This window comes from Castor canadensis, chromosome 10 (genome assembly GCF_047511655.1).
Source record: "Castor canadensis chromosome 10, mCasCan1.hap1v2, whole genome shotgun sequence".
Lineage (NCBI taxonomy): Eukaryota > Metazoa > Chordata > Mammalia > Rodentia > Castoridae > Castor > Castor canadensis.
In genome coordinates this window covers 33,182,382-33,207,852 of record NC_133395.1, presented here as the reverse complement: position 1 = coordinate 33,207,852, position 25,471 = coordinate 33,182,382, and the positions used below count along the sequence as shown (strand labels likewise).

At 34.4% G+C, this 25,471-nt stretch overlaps 1 long non-coding RNA gene across 3 annotated transcripts; it reads left to right on the top strand.

Moving 5' to 3' along the window:
- Positions 1 to 5,650: 5,650 nt before the first annotated feature.
- LOC141411588 (uncharacterized) lies at positions 5,651 to 22,475 on the top strand. 3 transcript variants are annotated; one of them, XR_012436427.1, is made up of 6 exons: positions 5,651 to 6,045; positions 13,979 to 14,013; positions 18,205 to 18,265; positions 20,845 to 20,888; positions 20,999 to 21,099; positions 21,923 to 22,475. It is a non-coding gene; the product is annotated as an uncharacterized lncRNA (long non-coding RNA). The 3 variants fall into 3 exon arrangements; XR_012436426.1 differs by having other exon boundaries at positions 20,845 to 20,904; XR_012436428.1 differs by lacking the exon at positions 20,845 to 20,888.
- The last annotated feature ends 2,996 nt before the right edge of the window (positions 22,476 to 25,471 follow it).

Below are 25,471 nucleotides of genomic sequence, written 5' to 3'. Positions count from 1 at the left end.
TATAATGTCAAGTATTGAGATAGTAAAGAAGAGCTGTGGTCGCCATCTGGTGGTCAGTGTTCTCATCTCATGGCCTCTCTACTACATACATGGGTCTATGACATGGGCTGCCGGACGACAGAATGCTGAGACAGGCCATCTCGATCTGTTTTGTGGGGACTGGCTTCCCACCTCACCGCTGAAACATGGAGATGCCCTATGTGAGCTTATTCACGTTCCCCACTCAGCACCCCTTTGCCTGTTTTCCCTTTCCATCTACAGTCATCTTACTTCCCTGCTGTTATAGAGATCATACCTTCCTTCCTAATGTCTGTCCTTCCTTTCTTCTGCTACAATACCCTAGTTGCTGGGGAAAAAAAACATTTGCTCTCACTGCCAAGTAAATATTATATATTCTGAATTTCAATCACAACATACTTTAAAGGTTTCAGCATGTTGACAATGTTGATAATGACTGTGATTCCGTGAATACTGATTTTTAGAGAAATACTGTGAATTTCATCTTTATCCCACAAACTTGAAAGATCAGTACTTATTAATAGTCTAGGAAACTTGAACACAGAGAATTTGTTGGTTATACTCTAAACTCATCAAATGTTACATGTAGAATCATAATGTTTTTTAGCCAGCATTGTTGGCTCATCCTTTAAACTAAATAGATGAACCATTGTCAAGAGAATATTTTTAATGTATGAGAAAGTTGGTTTCACACAGAGTTCCATTCTGCAGATCAAAGGAATGGAATTAATTGATTTTTAATTTGACTTACATAAATTGTGCTAGATATGTTCAGAATATGCATAAAAAGCATAAACTATTCCTCTTCAGAAATATGTGATTAATTATATACAGAAGTGTTTGATCAATGGGTGCAATATTCTATTAGGAAGAATAAGTTCTGGTGCTCTATGGTACAGCAGGATGAATATAATTAATGTGTTACGTATCTCAAAATATAAGAGAAGAATTTTAATGTACTCTCTGTAAAGAAACAATAACACTTTAAATAATGGATAAGCTAATTGTAATGAGTTGTTCACTACTGAATATATACATGTATCAAAACATCACCTTGTACCTCATAAATTTGTACAAGTATTATGTGTCAGTTAAAAATGCTTGAATTACCTCTCTCTCAGTTTCATATTTCCATTCCTTCATTCATGACCTGTGTCAGCTCATATGGTTGTAGCATTTCTCATTTTGGTAGGGCAGGGTTTTTGTGTGAACATCACAACTCTTTTGTCCCCCTCTAAATTCCCTCCTGTTCATTCATTTTCAGTTTTTGGACATCTCAGAGGATCAGCCGAATTAGGAGAAACCAGAGATACCATGTGATCATATGCCACTTTATTTAAAAAAATTTATCTAACATTTAGATATTAGAAGAGTTCTCATAAAAGTTCTGATTCCAAGATTCTTTTTTTTTTTAAAGCTGGCACACTGGCAAGAATGAGGTAAAAATGAGTATCTGTGGACTTATTTATTCCAAGCACATTCTTTCCAACTGATCGTGGTCTCCCTATACCACATTGTGTTTCTGATCCTGGGACTAAGTGACAACTTGTAGTATTGAACATATATAAAATAGACAATATGGCATTGGAATATTTGAATTGTTATTCTGGGTACCCTAAAAACACCAAAGTCCACAAACTATGCTATAACAATCTCTTCCTTATAGAAAGAAGTAATTGATGGGTATTGTCCTTGTCACTTAATCACCCAAGAAAACTTTGGAAATGTTGATCACCCTCAGGTAACAGAGTAGTTTGGTGAACTAACAGAAAAGTTATTTTTTTTTAAAGGGATCTGAAGTCACTGTGTATATCAATGGGGCAAGAGCAGATCTCTATAAACCTAGTGAAACTACAAAAAAATCTAGAAACAGTCATCTGAGATATGCTAAAAGCTTAAAATGTACCTATTATCATCAGGCTGTGTAATTGCTGGCATAATAGTACCCTGAGCTTAGAAAGAGAAAATACTGGCTAAAATATTTGTTGTAAGATTGTTTTTAATCTTTGTGATACACAGGGTTTTGGGTATTAGGTGTCTTTGAACCTTGACATTTCCCTTATGTTCTTGTGGCACACTGTAAATTAACCTGCCTGCATACTCCAAATTATTGCCAGCTGATTTTAGTTGTGTGCACAAAATAAATCAAGTGGAAATCTGAGGCTTGGTCTCTTCAGAATTAATATGGACTCTATGACTCTTTTAAGATTTCTTGTGAGTTTCTTGCCTTGTTTGAAAATTTTTGAGAGTGGATGAATAACTGTGGCTAAAAAATGACATACAATGTCAAGAACACTAGAAGACACCATCATTAACTGCTGAGAAAAGTAGATTCAGCAACTGTTGAATGAACAGGTTCATAAACAGCTGACCTGGGTTCACAAGGATAAACCCAACTACTAAGATTGGAGTTCAGTTAAACTTAGTGAAGTTAGATTCCTAAGAAAGAATGTTATTTTTGAGTAAAATAGAAACTTTCTAGTTGTGCTATTTTTCTACGCACATGAAATTTTTGTAACGATTATCTTTTCATGCTATGGTTATTCAAACAAATCGGCACACACATAACTGAGTCTGCCTGGACACCCTTATATATGGTGACAAGACATGAACATAAACCTACGATGCACTTTGCCACACCTGTTCTCATTATTCATTGAGCTGAATACAAAGAGCAAACGGGTACAAGGACCACCAGAGTAGACTTCATTTAATCATCTGGAGACATCTTTACATGTTACTTAAGAGCTATGAATATTCAGCACGCAAATTTCTTATGACCATTCTTAAGGAAATATATTGTGGAAGATAATCAAAACTAAGTGAGGCAGAAATTACAGGAATTTCTTTTTTCAAGGATTCATTTGGCTCAATCCTTACATATTTTTTCTCACTCAATACTCCTCTGAGAATGGATATTTCTTGGTTTCAAGTGTTGCTCATGGAAATCCACAATCCTCTTTTAAGATTCTAAAATGACAATGGATTGAAATGGAAGATTAAAAATAGTTATGTGAGAACAAAAGTACAAGAAAGCAGATAAGTCATGTGGGTATGTGTGTGTGTGTTTCTGCATAGCAGTGTTATGTGTCTATGGACCAGACTGGTTTTTGTTCTGTTGAATAACACTTTACCTGTGGGTCCATGTAAATTTCTCCTGAATAAGTACAGGAAAGATATAAACTTTTGTGTAGTGCCTCTTGTGTTATACTGCTATGTTTTATCCTGAAAACAACTCTGAAATCCACAGGTCTGCCTGTTGAATTTTAATCCTATTCCTGTTCAACCTGTAGAATGCCCAGGCTTTGGCCACTTGGGGTTTGGAACTGGTTACGATCATATGAGAACCCAGTGCTGCTGAGTGTACTGTGGCAGGTAGAAAAGAAGTAAGACATGTGTTTCCTGTTCTCAAGAAGCTGAAGATTTGATCTTGAGACATGTTGTCTCATCCTTGTGCATATATGCCCTCGAGCTATCCTTGAAGCAGATTAATTATTTAGCCAGGGCTCACTAGAGAAAAAAGAACTTCTACATTTCTATATTCTAAAAAATCCAACAAATGATGGAACTATAGAACATCCAACCTGGAAGGGACATTAAGAATTATTCTAGTTCATTCCTTGAAGTGCCAATTGGGACAATGATTCCTCTGAAATAGTATGAAGGAGATTTTTTAGTATGTTTTTTGAGAGGGAATTTAGTAAGTTATTTAGGATATTAGGCTGTTTTAGTTGAGCAATTCTGAAGAAACCAGAAAGCCTATGTCAATCTAAATGCCAAGTACAAGCAGAGATTTTTCTCTTATTTTGTTGAGAACTAGAGAATTAAACTTAGAATGGCATGAATAGGTATTATATCTGTACATTTTCTGGAAAAATTTAGTGGACAAAATTTGACACAAAAACTGGCATAAATAATACTTTAAATTAGAAAGTTATAAAAGAAGTCTCACTCTGTTTCATACACAAATACATTTTATATGCACATACATTTTTTACACATTCTATTTTGACAAAGTGAAATGTTAAGCTGTCCTAGATTTGTGGTGTGCATATCAGTTTAAAATGTGAAATTATTCTCATTGTGTTGATTAGGAAGGTGTAGGTTACAGAAATTATGAGTAGCAAAGCCATCATTGGAAATTTTATCTATCTGATCCCAAAGACAGGGTTTATCCTACTGACCACAGCTGAATTTTTCCCAGCATCTAATGAGCGACATCTGAAAATGGCCTTCCACATTCAAATCCATAAAGCCACGGAATAATAAAGTGAAGAGGTTTAATCTCATGTTTAAAGACCAAGATAAAAACAAAAACAAACAAGAAGGAGAAGCAGGAGGAAAGAACAAAGGACTTCTACCCTGGCATCCCACTTCAAGTCATCTGGTTGTTTTGAATCCTCTCTGGAGAAAAATAAATGATGAACTTACTACAGCTTTGGTGGTATTTTGAACTCTGGTCTTCCTTCCAACTCACCTCCAATTATTTTGTTTTTTTTTTCTAGAGTTTTCACACATCTGTTCTAGTTGTGGGTTATAGCTTCATTCAACAGGAAAAGAAAGACCAAGTGTACTTACTCCATCTGATTAACCAGATCTCCTTACATTAATTAAATATCCTATGTCTATAAACAATGGAAGGAGAAAGCCTTTGGGGAACAGTCTGATCCAACTATCTGCCTTGAGGTAGCAGAAACACTTGTGTTCCAGGCCAGAGGTTTCTTGCTTCTTTGAAGTCTCCAGGGTAGGAATTTTCATACCATCCTTCTCCAGGGCCTTCCATGTTGAATCACCCGGATAGAAAATTCCACAGATAAGCATGGAATTTGAGTTGCTGATAAAAGTCACTCTATTTAACATTACGTTCAGTACAATTCCATCTATTTTGAGTGCCTGGTACAGTTGAGAAACTGCTATTTTGAGCAATGGAGAAAATTCTTATAGTCAGCCTGTTCTCACCATGCTCTCAGAGGTGGTGTCAGCTTTCTCAGTCTTAAAATGGCCAAGTTGATTTGGCTTCTCTTTGATTTTTTCTTTTTTTTTTTTTTTTTTTTGTGTGTGTGGCTGTGTTCCAGTGACCTAGTCCCCTAAGGAAAGTTTCCTCACTCTGTCCTCAGCATCTTGCAAGACCTAAGTCCTGAATTATAGATGCATTGTCTTAAGGCTGGGCTTTTGGAAACTTGGCATTCAATTGAAAGAAAGTTAGGAAATACAAATATTTTAAAAGAGGAAGCCAGTGGAGGCTTGTTTAGTGTCTGTATTAGATAGACTCTACTCTAGATACTTTGCCAGGTTGTCAGAAGTCTCCACGTTAATTTTTCTGAATGCATAGATACTGTGTGTTTTCATGTTTCACTACAAATGTAACCTTAGTCACTACATTCTTACTTCTGGGAGAAATCCATTGATGGGCTGAGCTTTTTAAATTTTCAGTTATACTTACAGCTCTGTCTAGTTTCAGATTCCTTCCTTCTTATAACCTAGTTCAATAATGCTTAGCAATTCCAGGGTTAATGTCAGTCAAGACTGATTTGTCAATCTGGAGTGACAGGGAGAGCAATAGAGACGTGATTTGGTGTGACCACATGTGGAAATAACTTTTGGTTCAATGAATGCACTGGTTGAAATCTAATCAGATCTCTCTCTCCTTTGTTCTTGCTCCTTTCTACATTTTTCATCTTTTTTTTGTAGGGGAAAAGTTTCTGTTATCTGCCTATATGTTTGGGGGTATTTTTGCATATAAAGTCACTTCTTTTTTTTTTTTTAGTGATCGAAGTAAAAGCATGCACGTTGTTTTTTAGTTGTGCAATCTCAATGTAACTGTAGAGAAAATAACAATGCACTTCACGGAGAGGCATTCCCTGTGGAGCTGCTGCTTGTGAGCCTTTTCAAGAACAATGCGTAAAAGCTGGAAATTGCCTGTCAGTTATTTGCTCTGCTTGGATATTGCATGGAGTCATTAATACTTAAAATCTACTTTCCTTCACTTCTGCTTAATCTGAAGACATTGGACCTATGGAAAATGAGGTGAAAACAAAATTGTGTTTTATATCTCTAAGGAGTAGGAAGCATCTTTTCTTTAAAGATGGCAAGAAAAGTCTGCTACTGAGGGCTGGAAATTTATTTCTTAAGATCTTAAACTAAATCTTGTACATGGCAAAATCTTTTACTTTCTGTCTGGTGAAAAAAGAAACCAAAAGGCATCTCAAACTTCTAAATAATGTTTAGTCACTTGGTTCACTTCTCCCAGTCAGAATGCTTAATGGGGTGGAGGAAGGGAAATTCTTGCAATTCATTGCTAGCTAGCTTTTTAACGCACTGTTTAATTCAGAATTCAGACAACAAATATTCCTCAAATATGTCCTGAAGTATCAGGCCTTCAGCTAAGAGGAATGGTGTCTACCAAATGTTTTTTTTTTTTATGAATAGTCTTCTATCTTGCTTAAGACAGTGTCTAAGTGTGGAGTACTTGATGACATTTGGATAAAAAGGTAGGGAAATGTGCACAATGTGAAGGATTGTGGCAAGGTAATATCTGACAATCCACATGTGTTATTAATGATACATTATTCAGTTCTGCTATGACAAAATAAGTGTTAAGGACTAAAAGTTTTTATTCCTCCAAAAATCATAGGTTAAAGCCCTTGTCCCCAGTGTGATAGTATTTGGAGGTGGGTAATTTGGAAGGTAATTAGGTTTAGATGAGAGTGGAGGCTCCACAATGAAATTAGTGCACTTAGGAGACAATGAGGGATCAGATTTTCCCCTCTCCATCATGTAAGGACACCATACACAAGAAAGGACTAGAGCCTTCCTCACCAGGGTCTGAATCTGTTCCTGCTTTGATCTTAGACTTCCCAATTTCTAGAAATGTGAGAAATAAATTCCTGTTGTACAAGCCACCAATGATATTTTGTTATAGCAGCTGACTAGTACAATGAGCTACAGAAGTAAAAAATATAATCTTTTGCTAATTTCTGGCCTGATTAGACTGCTATGTATAAAGAAGTAAAGTTGAAGTAGTTTAACTGAAACTAATAATTCTGAGGCAAATAATTGATAGAAAATGAATTGTACATCATGACTCTCAACTACTAAGAATTTAACTTTCAAATAAAATCTCAAGTACTCTAACATCTCAAAGCAATGCAGCATAAATTAAGTTTAAAATTTAATTTTTTCTTTAAACGTTTGAGTAAGGTTTTTTTCTTTTAATAGTATTTGGCAATTTCCCAATCACTTCAATATAGACTTAAAAAAACTGTTACTCTGTTTAAAAATAATAGTGAAAGTGAAAGAGGCAGCACGCCACTCAAGAAATGACATGAAAATGTGTTATTTATTCTGAACTGAATGTATAACTCTCTGAAAGAATGGATGGGAAAATTAGTGGAATTGGACACAAGAAATATTTTTTAAACCAACTTACTCTAGGGGACTTACCTAGCATTTATATCTGAAAAATTCAAGATTTTTCTAAATAAAAAATTATAACCTTTCTCAAGTTGACCCCAACTCAGCTTGATATTACCTTCCACTTTTTAAAAATGGGTTATCTTCTCAAAACTCAATCCAGCTCAGATAACTCTGCCTAGGGAACTGAGTTGTGAGTGACTGTTTATATACAGATATATATAGTTTCTGGAGCAGTCAATTTGAAGGACTCCATTTTTGATAGGTTGGGTGACTCCCCAAGTATAACTTTATTTAAGCATTGAAAATATGAGCCAGACATGGACTTCAGGTATGTGTGAGTGTGTTGTGTCTTAGCATATAGGACACCTTATTTAGATTCACATAAAACTCAACTGGGTATCTTATCTTACCACAAACCACAACAAAAAGTTTTACCCCAACGTGACATTACATGAAGCTGGAATATCTTTCTAAAGCATAGACATTACAACAGGAGAACTATACTACTCCTTGTGCACTGGATCGTATTACCTTTTTGCTTACTTGACTCCTATGATCTTAATTTCTGTATCTTGCATGATCAGTTCTTCCTCTCCAATGAACTATGTCTGTTAGCTTAAAATGCAGTATTTCCTATCATTGAGAAAACTCTTCCTGCTGTATGTATTAGCTATTGATTTATTTCTCTGTTTTCCTTTACAGAAAAAGTCCTTAAAGGAGTTGCTTAGACTCATCACCATTCTTTTCCTCCTTCTATTCAGACATGTATTTCCATCATTCCACTGAAACTTCTTTTGTCATGGTCTCTAAGAACCTCTTTATTGCTAAATCCATGGTCAATTCTATGCCCTTACATACCTGCCAAATAAGACATGGTAATTTACTCTAACCTGATGGAGATAACCACATTTCCTACTGAAAATCTCTAATAAAAATGAAATACTTTATTTTATATCTGGTTATAAAGTACATAGGTGTATATATATGCAAAATATATTTATTTATACATATTTGGCTAAGGGTTTAATGAACAGATAGAAATCTTTAGGGCATCTTCTTTTCACCGAAAATAGTTAAGACAACAATCTTTTAGGTGACATGAAAGGTTTCTATTAACAATATTTTTGTATATGGTAGAGGGGGGTGAATTCAAGTATGACATATTTGCTATATTGTAAAAACTTTTGTAAATGCTACAATGTACCTCCACCCAGCACAACAGTAAAAAAAAAAATTAGAAAAGAGTATTTTTTAAATATGTATTTTTTAAAGAGTATTTTTGTGATCTGGTCAGAGCAAAATCTGCACTTGCAAATAAGGTACCACAGTAAGCACTTGAAGTTCTCTACAGCTATCACATATAAATACTGAAAAAAAAAAAGCATTGCTTTTGTGTATGCAAATTCATGGATTATTTCCCCCTCTAGTATTTGTAAGTTCCTGTAGGCATAGCATATACCTTACTTGTCATTTTTTCATCTAGTAGATACTCAAAACATATTTGTAGAATGCCATTTTATTGAATGAATATTCAATATTATTGATTAAAAGATGGAGTAGAAGGAAGAATGAATAAATTGAAGACTGTTCTCACACATAGTCTTCTGTAAGGTAACTAACATGTTATTGTATCTTTAGGAAAAAAGAGATAGCTTGCTTTGGGGCATTCATTTTATATTTGGCTTCTTTTGTCCTCAGGTAGTGGAAACATGGGACCACAAATAAAAGCTAACTTCCTGTTTTGTGTCTAGGTCCCAGGAAATTTCTGCCAATACAAATTTGGAAGAATCTTCCAAAGTTTGTTTTTGTGGATTTGTCTCTCTAACCTATTGCTTAAGTAAACAGATTATTAATTAGAGCTTGAAGTTAGTTTCTTAGACATAAGATATTCAATATGGTTGTACTTGCTGTAACATGAACTATTTTGTTGGATGAATATAAGTTAATAAAGAGTTATTTCAGGGGCTGGTGGTATGGCTCAAGTGATAGGGCATCTGCCTAACAAATCTGAGGCCCTGAGTTCAAACCCCAGTGTCATCAAAAAAACTTAGTCAATATTATTCATATTAACCAACTCCAAAATAACTGTATTATTAAGGGCTGGGGACATGGCTCAAGTGGTAGTGCACCAGCCTAGCAAGTGCAAGACCCTGAGTTCAAAACCCCAGTACAAAAAAAAAAAAAAGAAAAAGAAAATAAACACTATTTTTAGCTGGATGCTGGTGGCTCACGCCTATAATCCTAGCTATTCAGGGGGCAGAGATAAGGAGGATCAAGGTTTGAAGCCAGCCCAGACAAAATAGCTCATGAGATCCTATCTCAAAAAAAAAAACAAAAACAAAAAAACCATCATAAAAAAGGGTTGGTGGAGTAGCTCAAGGTGTAGGCCCTTAGTTCAAACCCCAGTACTGAAAAGGAGTTGTTTCTTAGCTTTCTACCTTGTGATAATTTTTTCATTGTATTTATACACATCATTTAAAGCTTACAATAACCTGAAAATACACTATTGCCTTTAAAATTTCCATATAGGAAAATGAAACTTAGACAGGTGAGATAATTTTTTTCTTTTATTTAATATACCAGACATGCCAGAGCCTCCTGAGTCAGAACGATTCAAAAATCGTTAGACTTTTGAAACTTATAGTCTTAGGGAGTAGGGAGAACAAATAAAGATGTGATCACACCACAGTAATTAAAACTATACACAATGCATGCACAAAGAGCTTTGAAAATACCTGTAATGTGTATTTTTATAAGCAAAAAGAAGTTTGAACCAAGGCTAATCTTCCAAATCTAAGGCAGTTTCAACTACATAGCAAGTCGTTCTATTCTCTTTGATTTTCTCATACACCTGATGGAAGCCAATTAGCAACTGAAGAGAAGAGCTAGGCCTTAACAATGGTTGTATTTTGGTGCAGAATGGAATAGGTGGAGTGAGTAAGGAGGAATAAGAGAGCAGTGCTAATCAACATCTTCTAATTGCAGACCTTTGCTAACCCAATTGATTGCTCAGGAAAGCCTATTAAATCTTCCAACACACACCCACAAACACACACACACACATACACCTCACAACAATTTGTGACTAAGAAACATGACATGCACACTTAACAGCTCCTTGAAAGTGAATAACTGATTCTGAAGATTTTTTTCTTATTTCTCAATTCACATTAACTCCCGGATTAAACTAGGAGGGACTTTCCTTTCTATGATCTGTTAACTGGGAATGAAATATTCATTAGAATGTTTTTGAACAGCAGAAACTGAATGTGCTCTGGAGTTATTTGGTAATGAGATTTGAAAATAGAATTTTAACTGGAGACTAATATTAGAATATTCATGCATAATAACTGACCTTTGTGGCTTGAGGTGCAGAACTTCTTTCCCTTGCAGATTTTCATTTGTAATGTTTGGAAGCTATCTCCTGGGTGTCAGTTTTTTGTGTCCCACTGTTCATTTTGTCCATATTCTCCCTCTTATCATCACCTGGGAAACCAGAATCAAAGCCTGTATGAGGATAATTTAAATTCCAGTGATCAATTTTCTGGTTTCCTGGCCACCAACTTTACTTTCCTTAGTTTTTTCTCTGTCTTTTCACATTTTGTCCTGAGTCGCTAACAGTTTCACAATCTATAGCCATTCCCTGCCTCACTCTTTTTATCTTGCACTTCATTCTCCATATGTGGCTGTTGCAAGGATATCATCTCTTTCCATGGACTCCCTTTGAATTATGTTCAAGCTTTTGTGAGGTCTTAAGAATATGGGTTTTTACAGTATCATGTTAAGTGTGGCCACAATATAAAATTTTAGGCATACTCAATTGTTTCAGTAAAAATGCTCCCCATACAAGAATGAATATAGAAATCATAAACTGGCCAGAGCCACCATGGGAAGGGGACTACACAGGAGTGAAAAGGACTGGTGGAGATGAAGCAATTGGGATTCTCACCCATATATGCATGGAAATAACACAAGAAATCTCCCTGTGTTGCTATCTTTATCTCAAACTAGCAAAAACACCATGCTTCTGTTATTATCTTCTATGATTTTCTTTACAAAATTGGAGAACAGGAGGGCAGAACAGGTTTGAGGGTAGTGAGATGGTGGGGAAAGGGTGTAGGGAGATGAATATGGTGAAAATATATACACAAATGTGTGCAAATGTAAAAGTGATACTTGTTGAAACTGTTTCAGGAATGGGGGGGGATGGGGGAGAACAGTGAAGGGGGCGAATTGAGTATGATATATTTGATACCTTGTAAGAATCTTTGTAAATGCTACAATGTACCCCCACCCAGCACAACAATACTATTAATAAAAAAGGATGAAGAGTGTTCTACAGTATTTAAAAAAAAAAAAAAACATAACTATTAAAAAGAATGGAAGGAATGCAAACTACTATTGCCCTTATGTTGTAAAACTATGAACAGCTTAAAATTTTTTCTTCTAAATTTTTTATTATTGATATGTTATTTTGATAGTTAAAAATAAATTGTAGTGTTTTCTTCCTAACTTGTCACTAAAAATTCCAAATGAATATATGGTTAATCATTTGATTTATTTGCTAGAAATAAAAATCCAAAAGAATATGAATTTTCATAAAATTGACAACTACTATAGAAGAATTCTAACTTCAATAAAGTATTTTTTATGTCAGTCTTCAGTCTTTGGATTGTTTCTACATAATATAAAAATTGCCTGATATCATCCTTCTGCATCAAAATATGACTTCATTATCAGTTTGTTAGAAACAATATAACGCAAAAATTATTTGATTTCTAGGGTACGTGGTTTACAGCTGAGATAATTTTTTAAGATAGTATATTTACTTTTTTAACTTTATTGAAGTATAAGTTTTATACTGCAGAACACGTATATTTTAAGAATAAAAGTCAATGAGTTTTGATTAATACGTAAAACTATGCAATGACCACCATAGCGAAGTTTTAGAACATTTTGGGTGTGATAACTCCCAAAACTAGTGTCATATCTCTGTAGTCAAACATCACACCCCTTCACAAACTTTGGAACCTCTGGTCCACCTTTTTGTTTTGTTTTTGCTATAGTTTTATTTTTTCTAGAATATCACTTAATTAGAATCATAGTATGCATTCTTTGGTCTTTGGCTTCTTTCAGTTAACATAATACTGTTGAGATTCAATCATGAGAATGGCAGTGATTTCTCTTTACTTTTCATTAATATTCCACTATTTTGCATTTTGTTTACCATTAATCAGGTTCTTTCCATTATTTACCATTTTATAGGAATAATGCTCCTATAAAAATAAGAGTCTTTGTGTGTATAAATTTTAATTTTGGGGGGTAATTATGAGTAGAATTCCTGGATCGTATGGTATATTTGTATTTAACATTTGAAGAAAATGTAAAATATTTTCAAAGTAAATATAAAAATATTGCATTTCCATCACCAATTTATGAAAGTTTCTGTTGCACCACAGTTTTGTCAACATTTGACATTGTCAGTCTTTGTCATTTTAGCTGTACTAGCAGATGCATAGTGGTAGCTAATTATAGTTTTAAATTGCATCTCCTTAATAACCAGCAGTGTTGAGCATCTTTCCTTCATGCCTCTGTGCCTGTGTGCACATGCACAAAGGGTCAAATCATTTGCCTATTTTATTGAGTTGCATCTGCTACCAAGTGTTCTTTATATTGTGGATACAATTCTTTTTGTCAGATGTATTTTTTTTCTGGCACTGGTGATTGAACCTATGGTCTTGCACATGCTACAAAAGTGCTCAACCATTTGAGCCATATCTCCAGGTCTTTTGCTCTTTTCATCTAGGGTTTCCATAACTTTCCCCAGGCTGCCCTTGATCTTGTAATCATCCCGCCTCTGCCTCCCGAGTAGCTGGAATTACAGATGTGTGCTACCATGCCTGACTCCAGATGTATGTTTCATAAATATTTTCTACCAATCTATGTCTTCCTTAATAGTGTTCTCAGGCAAGCAAAATTTTGATGAAATACTCTTCATAATTGTTTCTTTGATTTTCACATTTTTTTTTCATTTTATCTAAAATGTATTTGCTTACTTTGAGGCAGCAAAAACTATCTCTTATGTCTTCTAGAAGTTTCACAGTTTTAGATATGGGTCTTTACATATGGGTCTATTTCCCTAAGCTTATTGAGATGACAATATTGTTTTTCAGTTTTATTGTCTTAATATGGTGTACGTTAAATCCACCTTGAGTTACCAGCAAAACCCCCTCTAGATAAAGGTAAATCATACTTACATATATAGATGAATTGACTTAGCTAACAATTTCTTAAAAACTGCCTGTGTTTTTGTGAGGAATATTGGTCCTTTATTTTGTTTCCATCTTTGTTTTCAATCACCACTTTAACTTCTTGGATTGATATACATCTGTTCATATTTTTTATTTCTTATTGAGATGGATTAATAATATGTGTCTTTTAAGTAATTTAACTAGCCATTTTTTTGTGTAGTTTATTATAATTTTGTCTCATCCTTTTGCTGCCTATTGGGTCTGTTTTGATGATCTTTCATTTTTTTTTGCAGCAGTATTGGAGTTTGAACTCAAAGCTTCTCACTTGGTAAGTAGGTGCTTTACCATTTGATACACACTCACACTCACAGCATAGTTTTGCTTTAGTTACAAAATAGGATGTGTATATATATATATATATATATATATATATATATATATTTTTTTTTTTTTTTTTTTTTTTTTTTTTTTGCTGGGAGCCTACCTATTTTTGCAATCCTCCTACCTATGCCTTTCCACATAGCTGGGATCATAGGTGTGTTGTACCCTGCCCAGTTTCTTGTTGAGATGGGTTCTTGCTAACTTTTTTCCCAGACTGACCTTGAACCATGATCCTCTAGACCTCTGCCTCCTACTTAGCTGGGATTATAAGTCTGAACCACCACATCAGGCCTGATCTTTTATTCTTGATATTGATAATCTGCATGTTCTTCCTATGTGGATAGAAGTAATATATAGATGTTGATAAGTTTAAATTAGTTTATAGTGTTTTCAAGTCTATATCGTTATTTAATGTTTTTTGTTTTGATCTTTAAGAGATGGGATCTGATTATGTTGCCACACTGACCCTAAAGTCCTGGACTCAAGTAACCCTCTTGCCTCAGCCTCCCTAGTAGCTAGGACTACAAGGGGGAACCACTGCACTGAGCTTTGATCTTGTTTCTATTACTTAAACTAATTGAGGTATAATTATCAAATAAAAATGGCATGTATTTAATGTATGCAACATGATGATTTTATAAATGTATATATGTAATGTGATTATCATAAACATTAACTGACACAGATGGTCCACACAAATCTATCTCCTTATTTATGTGTGTTTACTGAAGATGCCTCAGATCTGCTGTTAGCAAATTTCAAGTAAATAACATGATTATTAACAGTAATTACTAACTATATATTTTTACATATATATATATATATATATATATATATATATAAAATGTCTTTACTGGTTTTTGGTGTATTTGAATACTCTTAACTGAGAAATAAGTATTAAACTCACTAACTAGAATTGCTAATTTATTTCTCAGTTTTGTAGTTTTTGCTTTATCTATATATCATATATGTATATATTTTGAGTTATTATTTCTAGAGAGCATATAGACTGGTACCATTATGATTTTTCATATTTTGTAGAATTTATTTAAGTCTTTTTGTGTTAATAAAATTACTCAAACTCTCTTATGTGCACTGGTTGCTTTCTCTTACTTTCAACCTATTTTATTTCTGAATTTAAAGGATGTATCTTGGAGACAATGTATATTGGATATTGCTTTCAAATTCATCATCTAAGGTCTTTTGATATTTGCTTTCTATTTATCCCATTTCTTTTTTTATTTCACCATTTTATTGTCTTCTTTTTAATAATATTTTTGTTAATACATAATAGCTGTCAATAGTGTTTCATAGTGACATTTTCATACATGCACATGATGTACCCTGATTTAGTTCATCTCCTCCATTATTCTCCTTTTTCCCCCTTCTCTTTTCTTAAAATGATTTTGTATCATCTTCTCTTTTGAGTTAAAAAGTATTTCCAGTGTATCATTTTAGTGCTCAATTGTCTTTTTAGCTACATTTTCTTGCATTTCCAGGAATTGCTTGAGGGATTATGACATACATCTTTAACAAGTGGCTCCAAGTTACTGCTGACTTTCTTCTAGTATACACACACACAGTTGAAATCTTCCTTTGTTTATGAAAGTCTCCAAAAATGTCTAGCAAAAAAGGATAACTAGAAGAAAAAAATGTTTCTTCAACGTGGAAATAATGTTGAAGACTTTGTATTTTCCTTTACAGGTTTGAACATGTCTTTTTAGTAATTGCACACACACACACACACACACACACATAAATATAGAGACAATATTGACCTACACATGTACTTCATTTGCTTTTGGAACAATCTTATCAACTCATGTCAGCAAATGTTGGTGGAACAGGGCATTATTCTCATTTTACAGAGGATAAAAAGTGTAACAAAACATAGTAGTAACAAAATACAAAGTGTCCTATTTAAACATAATTGCATAAGGAAAAATGTAGTAGGTATAATAGGAAGTACAAAGAAAGTGTATTGTGTGCTCAAAAGCAGTGGGAGAAATTTGTTTGAGATTTCAGCAAAGGCTGAATTATAATGATGGCTTTTGAACAGGTGGGCCATGATGAGAGCAAAGTTCTGTGGGTGAAGACAGAGGAGACTGAGTCACCAGGCAGAGAAAACTGAATGAGAAAAGCCAGGAGAAAGCCAAAAAGGAGAGAACAATATATGCATAAACTTGGCTCAGTAAATATTAGTTGAGAATGAATGTTTTATAAAGCAAGTACTAATAAAGCAAATTTTAAATAGACCTATAGTCAATAACCCATGATGAGTAGAGTATGTTGAAATATAATTGTAAGAAATCTCAGTTCACTGCCTGCACAAGTAGCTCCTTGGCAGTGTCTGAAGGGACTTGTTGATCCACACCACCTTACTTGCCTGATATTTGCTTTTTATCTTACAAGGCTGAGCTTCATATGCCTTCTTGGCAAGCTTCCTTGACATTCCACACCAACCAGGATTAAGTGCCCCTTCTCTATGTCTGCTTTTACCATAACACTAGTACTTATATTGAAAACATTGAATTACACATTGGTCTCTACCTTAAATTGTGAGAAACTCAATTTTACTTGTATTTGCACAACCACTTCTTAGATCATATAAGTGCTTACCGTAGTCTAGTTGGAGAAATGAACATTGAGTATGGCACTGATGATTTTCTCTCTTGTCTTTTTTTGTTATCTTTCTTGCATTCTCAGTAGCACATTATAGTCTTTTATCTACACTGGGGAGCTGAAATTTCCATACAGATCTCACAACCCTGTGCTTATGCTTTTGTACATTCCTGCAGCCCATGGTGGCTTGGTCCAGCGTCTCCACAAATCTAAATGTAAGCACCATTGTTGCCCAAGTTCAAACACCTCCTTTATCAGAAGTACTTCTCTGACACTCCCAAAAGATTGCATTCTTCCTTTTCTGAATTTACATGATTTTTCTATACAGTTTTTATGGTGTTTTCCTCATTTCTAGACCCTATCTAGAGATAGAATCTGTATTTCGTATATTTTGTATTTAAAAGGGGTAGGAGGTACTCTCACAATGAACACATACTTAGGATACATTTTGTGGATTTTTTTGAGTACTAACTATTTACCGGCACTATGGTGAGTACAAGTTATTCAATAAATATTTACTGAACAAATGACTTACTTGTCACTTTCTGTGGGGGAAAACTGAACAATATGGGTGAAAATGAAATTTGGAGGCAGAAAAATACAAAGGAAAAAGCTACTTGAAGCCTTGCTTTGTTCACTAAAAATCTGTACAACTATCTAGCAAGCCTCAAAGCAGTTTTTTAAAAAAATGATATCCCTAGAGGAAATAAACATTTCTTCAATATGGAGAATATATTTAAAAGTTTTGTAGTTTCCTTTACAATTATCAACATGTCTTTTCAGTAATTACATAGTGACTAGTTTTATGTTAAGGTTAACCATTTAACTATAAATATGTTAGGTTCTGAAGATCAAGTATAGACTAGAAAGCTTTGAGTAAAAAACTAAGTATGAGTTGTAACAAGAAAAAATAAAATGTACTTGGAGTTCTTTCCATCTATCTAAACAAATAATGAGACTACATGCTTTTGGTGACATTCATTCTCCTTTCTTCTTTCATTTTAAAGCATTCCCTTAAATGAGAATATTCTCTACTCTCTTTCTTGATTGTCTTGGAATTTTCCTCTAACACATCAGCTCTTTCAGAAACTCTTTCTGGTTCTTTTTCCTGGCAAATCAAAGTGCAGTTGACAACCTTAATGTGGCATTTCTAAGTGGGTTTTGCTTTTAAAGCAATGGGGTTTTCACCATGATTTTTGAAATGAACTATATTTCTTTAAAAGTGTTTAAATGTTAATGGAATGTTTTGAGGAATAACACTTTTCACTTTGAACCTGTTTCATCCAGGGTGCTTATTATTCTAAAGTGTGTAGCTCTACACATCCTCCTAGACAGCCACTGGGACACATGGGTTCAATCTACTCCCAGGATGAATAAACAAGGCTTCAGACTGATTATTTGGGGGTCAATTTACTTGGCCAATAATGATGCTCTTATTAATAGTTGTCAAAGGAACAATGATGTCTTAGCTGGCAGAATTCTTCACTTACTGACTTCATTTCTTCCTCTTTTCTAGGACACTGTGAGGCACTCTCCATACAACACTGGAACCACTATAGAATGCTTCCCTGAGTAAGGTAAATAGACACCTTAACTTTTCTAATATTTTTCTGTTTTCCATGTTAACTTCTCTAATATTTTTGTCTCTTTAGCATGTTTTCTCTGCTTTTTCCAATGAAGGCTCTTTTCTTTTTACCATCTCTTTGAAATTGGAAGATATTTCTGATATCAAGCATCTACTGTTTTTCTTTTTGATTATTCATGCTTGCTCTACTTCCAAACCCAATTCTAAAATAAGAGAACATGGTGAAACTTTCTCTGAGCTCTTCAATATTGACAAAATAGATATTCTAGCAGCTTGTCAATCTTATATACATTTTAAAAATTCAACTTCCAGGTAAATGAACTATAAAGTGAAACAATTGCTTCTGCTCTGCAAGAGAAGCATACCAGATACTCAGGGAAGATTTCAGAAAGAGCTTGGCTTGTACTGTGGATATGTCTTTTATAGAATATAAGTTTCAAACTGGGGAACTTACTTAAAGTTGGTGTTCAATGAATGTTTGTTGAATGAATGAATAAATAATGAGAGAATGAGGGCTAGCCCTGCTGAGTACTCATGACGGCCATTCATATTTTATGGCAGGGTCTAGGATTGTAAATATCATTAGTCTAGCAAGATGCATCCTGATTATGTTAATTTAGATTTAGTAACAGTGGTTGGAAGAAAGAGTTTGCTCTAAAGATATGGCTGACCAAGAATCTGATTCTAAGTCAAAAGCGAGCCTATGATTTTGAATCTCTTTAACCATCTTCTTTAAAAAACTGTTTACTGTGTTTTACTAGAGTGAGAATCTTTTATTTCTTTCATGAGAAGATGGGAGATGTATCATAAATAATAAAGTCACAGGCAGAATATATAAAGAAACACTGACCTTTGAGGTTGGCATCAGAGAACCTCATTGAAGGGATGTGCACTTTACACACACAAGTAATGCCATAATCCCCTTTTTTGCTAGTTCCCTTATAGCTACCAGGGTGAATTTTGTCCTTTAACTTTCTGATCTAAATTTAGAGAATGTACCTTGTTCTTGTTCTTCTATAATTTACCTGAGACATGATTACATGTTTTTCCTATAATGATTATCAGAAACTGAGGAATAAAAGGAATACCCCAAACCTTCTAGATAATCCAGTTTACATCTTGCTCTTTACATCAGAAGTTGGCAAGCTCTTTTGATGAAGGCCCAGGTGATCAGTATTTCAGGCTTGTGAGTCATATCATGTCAACTCTGCAGTGGTATTGGGAAAGTAGCCATAGATAACAAGTAAATAATGGACTACATTCCAACAAAGCTTTAGAAAAACAGTCACAGCCAAATTTGACCTGAAGGCTGGTAGTTTGATGACTCCTGCTGTCAGTTTCTAGATCTGGTCCATTCCCATGGGTAAAATGCTCTCTTGACAAGTTTCATGTCTCACCAGCTCTATTACCTCAGAGTCCCCGTGAACTTCTGTATCCTCAAGCTCCATGTGAATGCAAGAGTAAAGGATGACAATACCTTGGTCTGAGTTTTGGTCTCAAGTTTTGCCTCTTTCCCAGTTCAGTGCCATCAAATGTTACCTGTTCCTTCAGGCTCTACTCACTTCTACCATCTAAAGTGGGCTCTGCCTTTGGAAGTCTAAACTACTAAAATTCTGTCAGATTATGCAAGAATTGCACTATCATTGTAAGACTCAAGCTAGTATAGTTAGTATATAGAGTTAATATAGTATAGAGACTTATATCCTCAAAAAAAATTTAGAAATATAATGGTATTCTTCTGGTTACTACAGGATCTGCTCTTTATTCAAAGCAGAACATGCACATATAGGTTGATATTTGCTTTCTGGTTCTCAGTGAGTTCTGCATAGTGCAGAAATACTTTACTGTTCAGGTCATAAAACACTAAAAGGGCTGAATTAAAAATGGAGGAATGGAATTATCTTTATTTTCTCTACATATATCCACTTACATTCCCATAAAAGCTATTACTGGGATTTTTGTACACCAGATTTGCTCTGAAAAACCCATTGCTTTCGCAGAACAAATCTAGAAGCCTGGTTTGCCTCTGCTGTCACTCCAAGTCAAGAGCTTGGATAAATTTGGAACAAGAATCTTTTAACTCTTGTTCTTCCTACAGTTTAGAGTGACTTTACTCTGGTGATGCTCAGACCACTTTCAGAATAGTTCCTGTAGCCAGTGCATGTATTCTGGTTTTATTCCACACAAGTGGCCATTGGGTTGGTGCTCATTGACAATTGTATGTCCTTTGGCTATGTGTTCTTGGATCTGCACACCAAATACCATCTCTTGGATCTTTGAGTCTGATGTCTTACTGACCTATCTCCATCACTATGATTTTTTCTGTGTATTTCTTCCTCACTCTCTGACACTGCAAGATACTTGAGGTTCATATATTATATTCATTGTATCACTTCTAAAAGCAGCTCTTCCTTTCAGGAGAACAGGTTCCTTTAATCAGAGAATGGTTGCATTTCACAAGTTCTGAATGCGATGTGTGTTAAACAGCACATTTCACCTAGCACAACAAGAAGACAGAACTTCTTTTTAAGGCATTGTGTGAAGCATTGTTTTTCTACCACCTTTTTTTAGGTTGAGGTTGGTGATGGGAGGAAGCTTCAAGGAGTTCCTAAGAGGTGCCATTGGGGTTAAGTAAGAGTCTTGTCATTGAAACATTTCTCATAGCTGTTAATGCATGAAAAAGAGGAAGGACAATAACCCTGGAATCTCTTCAATCTGTTTCTAGCACACACCTCAGAGCTTAGCATGTTCACAGGTGTGACAATAGATGATGGTGAGAGCTGCTTCATGAGATAACTTCAACTAAGAAAATTTAAATTCATCAAAGTGAGTCTGCCAATTTATAATTAATACCTAATATCAATTGTGTACTTTTTGCACCTTAGAGAGCATACAGTAGGGTTTATGGTTGGATTCAGCCTCTTGTTTGGTGGTTAATGAGGTGGTTAGGATGGGCCCATGAGAATGAAAGGAATAATTGATGTAATTATGTTTTAGAAAAAGACTTGGTGACTTATTGCATGAAGGAAAAATAGGAAGTGGAAAATGAAAAACAGGAGTTTTCTGATTAAAAGTGATTGTTGGTATGATAATGAAAATGGGAATATAAGGTATTGTTTCAAGTGTCTACCAGAAGATTGAAAACATACATCAGAAACTTAGAAGAAAATACCTGGGTGAATGTATTCAGGAGCCTTTCACAGGTGTCATAATGAATTATTTTATTCCATGGGTCTGACATGTGCCTTGAAAATTGAAGTATGTGTGCTACAATACTAATATATGGATGGAGTTTACTTTGAAAGGGAAACGGGTTGAGCATGAAGATATTTCAAAGAATCAAGCTTAATTTATTCACTCATGTTCTTTTAGAATATATGAATATTAAAGTCAAGATCTAAGTAAAAGCAGCAACAAAAGATTAGTTCAATGAACTGTTAGACTATAAAGTTATGAGCATATGCTCCTTGCTAATGCGAGAATTGCTGTGATTATAGGAGTCATTGGTTAAGTTGCAAGTTTTAGAAAGTATAAATTACTTTTGTTTGAGAAATGTGAAAGTTATTTCAGGGTTGTATGTGTATTTCATTTATGTTTCTTGAGAACTGTGACTCTTACTTTGAGGTTATATTTTCATTTTATTTTACAGATAGTTATATCTGTTTACTGCAACCATCTGTGACTATCGGTGTTTCTGGAAAGAAAAATGGCTGTAGTTGCATCTGTGCTGATTGCTCATGTCAGTTACTTACTATGAATTTGGAGTTCCAAGGACAACCTTCTTCAAATCATGTGTTTTAAATGTTAGGGAGCAATTTTGACATAAATGTACAAAGAAAAAACATGAAAATTTAAATTTAGAAATATTACTTCTTTTTAAGGATATTAAAAGTTAAAATCTGAAGTACCAAGATGAAACCCTGTTAAACTCTCAATATCCACTTAAAAATGAGGGATAGGAGGGTAAAACAGGTCTCTTCCAGAGGTGGGTACCAGTGGGACGTGGGTGGGCATAAGGAAAAGGTGAGTGAGGATGAATATGATAGATGTATTTTGTATTCATATATGAAAATAAAAGAATGAAACCTGTTGAAATTGTTGTAAGGGGTGAAGGGGTGAGGGACAATGATGGAGCTAGGAAATCTAAGATATACTTGTAAGCACGTATGTATGTATCACTATGTACCCCACTGCACAACTATTATATGCTAATAAAATAAATTTAAAGAGTAAAAAGAATAAGAAAGAAGTTTTAAGATGACTTTTATTTTTCTGCAAGGTATCCTTAAACAGGAGCAGGGACAATGTTTACAGATAATTAAGCCGATTACACCTATGATTCAGGGAGACTAATTGGTACTGTGTGTCCATGAATGCCATTTCTTTCATGACTTTTTTTTTAATGTTGGGGATTGCACAGAAATGTGACAAATATCTGGCAGCTGCTTTCTTCTCCGTGACATATGGCAAACATAGTCAAGTGATCATTAAAACTCTGATGGTCCCTGTTGTCAACACAGAATTCTTCTATACTTGTTGATCCAAATAAGTGGAGTCAAAATACATAATATAAACTATTGGCTGCCTTTGTGCAAGAAGGAACACAAGTTCACCTTTACTCTTTAGATTTGGAAACCATCAACATCAAGATTATTCAAAAACCAGGGGGGTTTGATGATTACACTCTGATTCAATTATTATGGTTTTTCTTCATACTTATTGAGTACTCCTCTTTAAATATTAGCTCATTAGAATTGAAAGTTTATTGGATTTTTGTCAAAATCTGGTTAGTTGGCTTTGTATCATCATCATTTTTGACAGGGTCCTACTCAAATTAGGTTTGGTCATGCTGCTTTCTGGTATAGTGAGTTGACCTTGAATAAATCCAAATCTTAAGCCCAGGACAAAATCAGCCAGAATCTGTCAGTATATTAAATATAGTTTGCACATCAGTAAAATGCTATACGAAAAGAAAAGCAGAGCAGAAAAACAGCAACTCGACAGTGTTTAACACTCATATATTCAACACCCCTTGTTCCCCACCACAAACATACTATGTGCCCTGGCTGTAACTGGAACAGGTGTGAGGCACAGTGCCAAAGGACACTAGAGGATTCTGTCTTTCCAGATGAGAATCAGTGTTAATCTGTAGTCAGTTGACTTGGTATAATTTCTAGTCTTTGTTTTACCATTAACTGTCTTTTGAATACGTAACTTTATCTGTAAAACAAAAAATCATCTGAAAGACATGATTCTTCTTTGAAGCTCCTTCTGGCTTCTTCTCCTGCTCTCTCTTTTAAAATGACTCTAAGCTTGAAATACGCAGGACTCCCCAGGCTTTAAACTAAGAATGATATGAAGCCTTTCTGCACCCTTCAATCATGCTCAGTACAAAATCACTGACACTGTGTTTATATTTTTTCCCACCTTTAAGCATTGCAAAAAAGATGAAGATCCCTAGATGGGGGAAAGATAAGCATGAAAAAGCTTATTTTCCAAAAACTGAGAATAGGTATGAACAAAAAACTTATGGAAGAATAAATATACATGATCACATCCGTGAGAATGTATTAAGACTCAATGGTAGTCATGGTAAATACTAATTCATAATGGATGTCATTTTTAAGCACTAAAATGACATATATGTGGTTCTGTTTTTTGTGGTATTGGGGTCTGAACTCAGGGCCTTGCACTGGATCGGAAGCCACTCTCCCACTTGAACCATGCCCTGAGTCCTAAAGAGATATAGTTTTAAAAGTGGAAGTAACAATGCTGATGAGTCAGGGATAAGAGATATATTGCTAGTCAGAGTGCAAACTGTTAAAATCTTTATGGAAAACAATTTAGCAAATATGTACCAAGAGAGCAATATGTACCCTTGGATTCACTGCTTTTACATTTTAGTATTTACTCTGTCTATTCAGAAAGCTGCATACATATTTCTGTAAAAATTAGTAGGAGTGGAAAACAGAAAGCATAAATATGAAACAGACTGTTTCAAAAAATTATGTCAATGTGAACTACATCAATGTGATGCCATATTAAAAGGTCATTTACAGTGACATTGTAAAGAGTAATGTCAACTGAACAAAATCATGGTGTAGTAGGGTCTGCCACAAATGCACTGTGATTTTAATGATGTGAGTGTGTATGTCATGCAATATATGTGTTGTATTGTATTTATCTTTTTATTTATATTTTAAGTTGAAGATAATACATCAATATCAATCCCTACTAAATGATTTTCTCAGAAGTGAACATAAAAATGCTTCCAATTGTTCTTTAACTCTATTTTATGTCTGCTAATATGGAATTGAGAATATATTTTTTCAATAAGCATAGTAATATGTACTAAAATAATATGTAGGATGTTTAAGTATGATTTTTATTTCTAAATTGGTAATAGGTAAAATTTTGATCTACTTAACAATCTCAGCAAACATTTTGTCAGGTATTTTTCCAATTTCAACTTGCACTAGCACAAAATACAATTTTTCATTACTAATTACCATGAGTTAAGAAAAGATAGTATGAGAAAACAAAGAAATTTAAAATATAAACAATAACTGATATTTCTACCTAGGTAAAAAATGAAAATATCACAGAAAGATACTCTTTTTATGTCTTTATAGTTTTCTCTCTGAGAATGAATCATTCTGTCAGCAGCGTTAATTATTTAATGTCCTTTAATGATTAAAGCAGCAAACTGTGGTGTCAGACCCCTGTTTAAGAAGTCTAAGAAGGTTTAACATCGTTTCATATAGTTCCTTTGGAAGAGAGCAAATATTACTTTCAGCCTGTCATCTTTTTCTTATTTTTTAAAATAAGAAATGCTTAATATTAATAATTGCCAATCAAAGTTGCCCCAATATTGGAATATTTCACTAGCTAAATTCCTTAAAAGATCTGTCACTCTGTCTTGATTTCCAGTTGAGCTTGTGTTTGAGATATAGCTGCTCCCTTCCCAACTTGGAGCTGGAGGATCAAACCGTGGGGCCTCCCAGATGCTAGGCAAGATTTCTACCACTGAACTACAAGCCCAGCCCCATAAACGTGGTTTTACCAACATGCTTTTATTACAAGAAACTGGTTTTCTTCCCTCATACCCCTTTCAATCACACAGAGCTACTAATTTATTTTAACTGTGAACTAAACAAAAGAAAGAACATTGGAGATCTAAACTACAATAAATAAAACA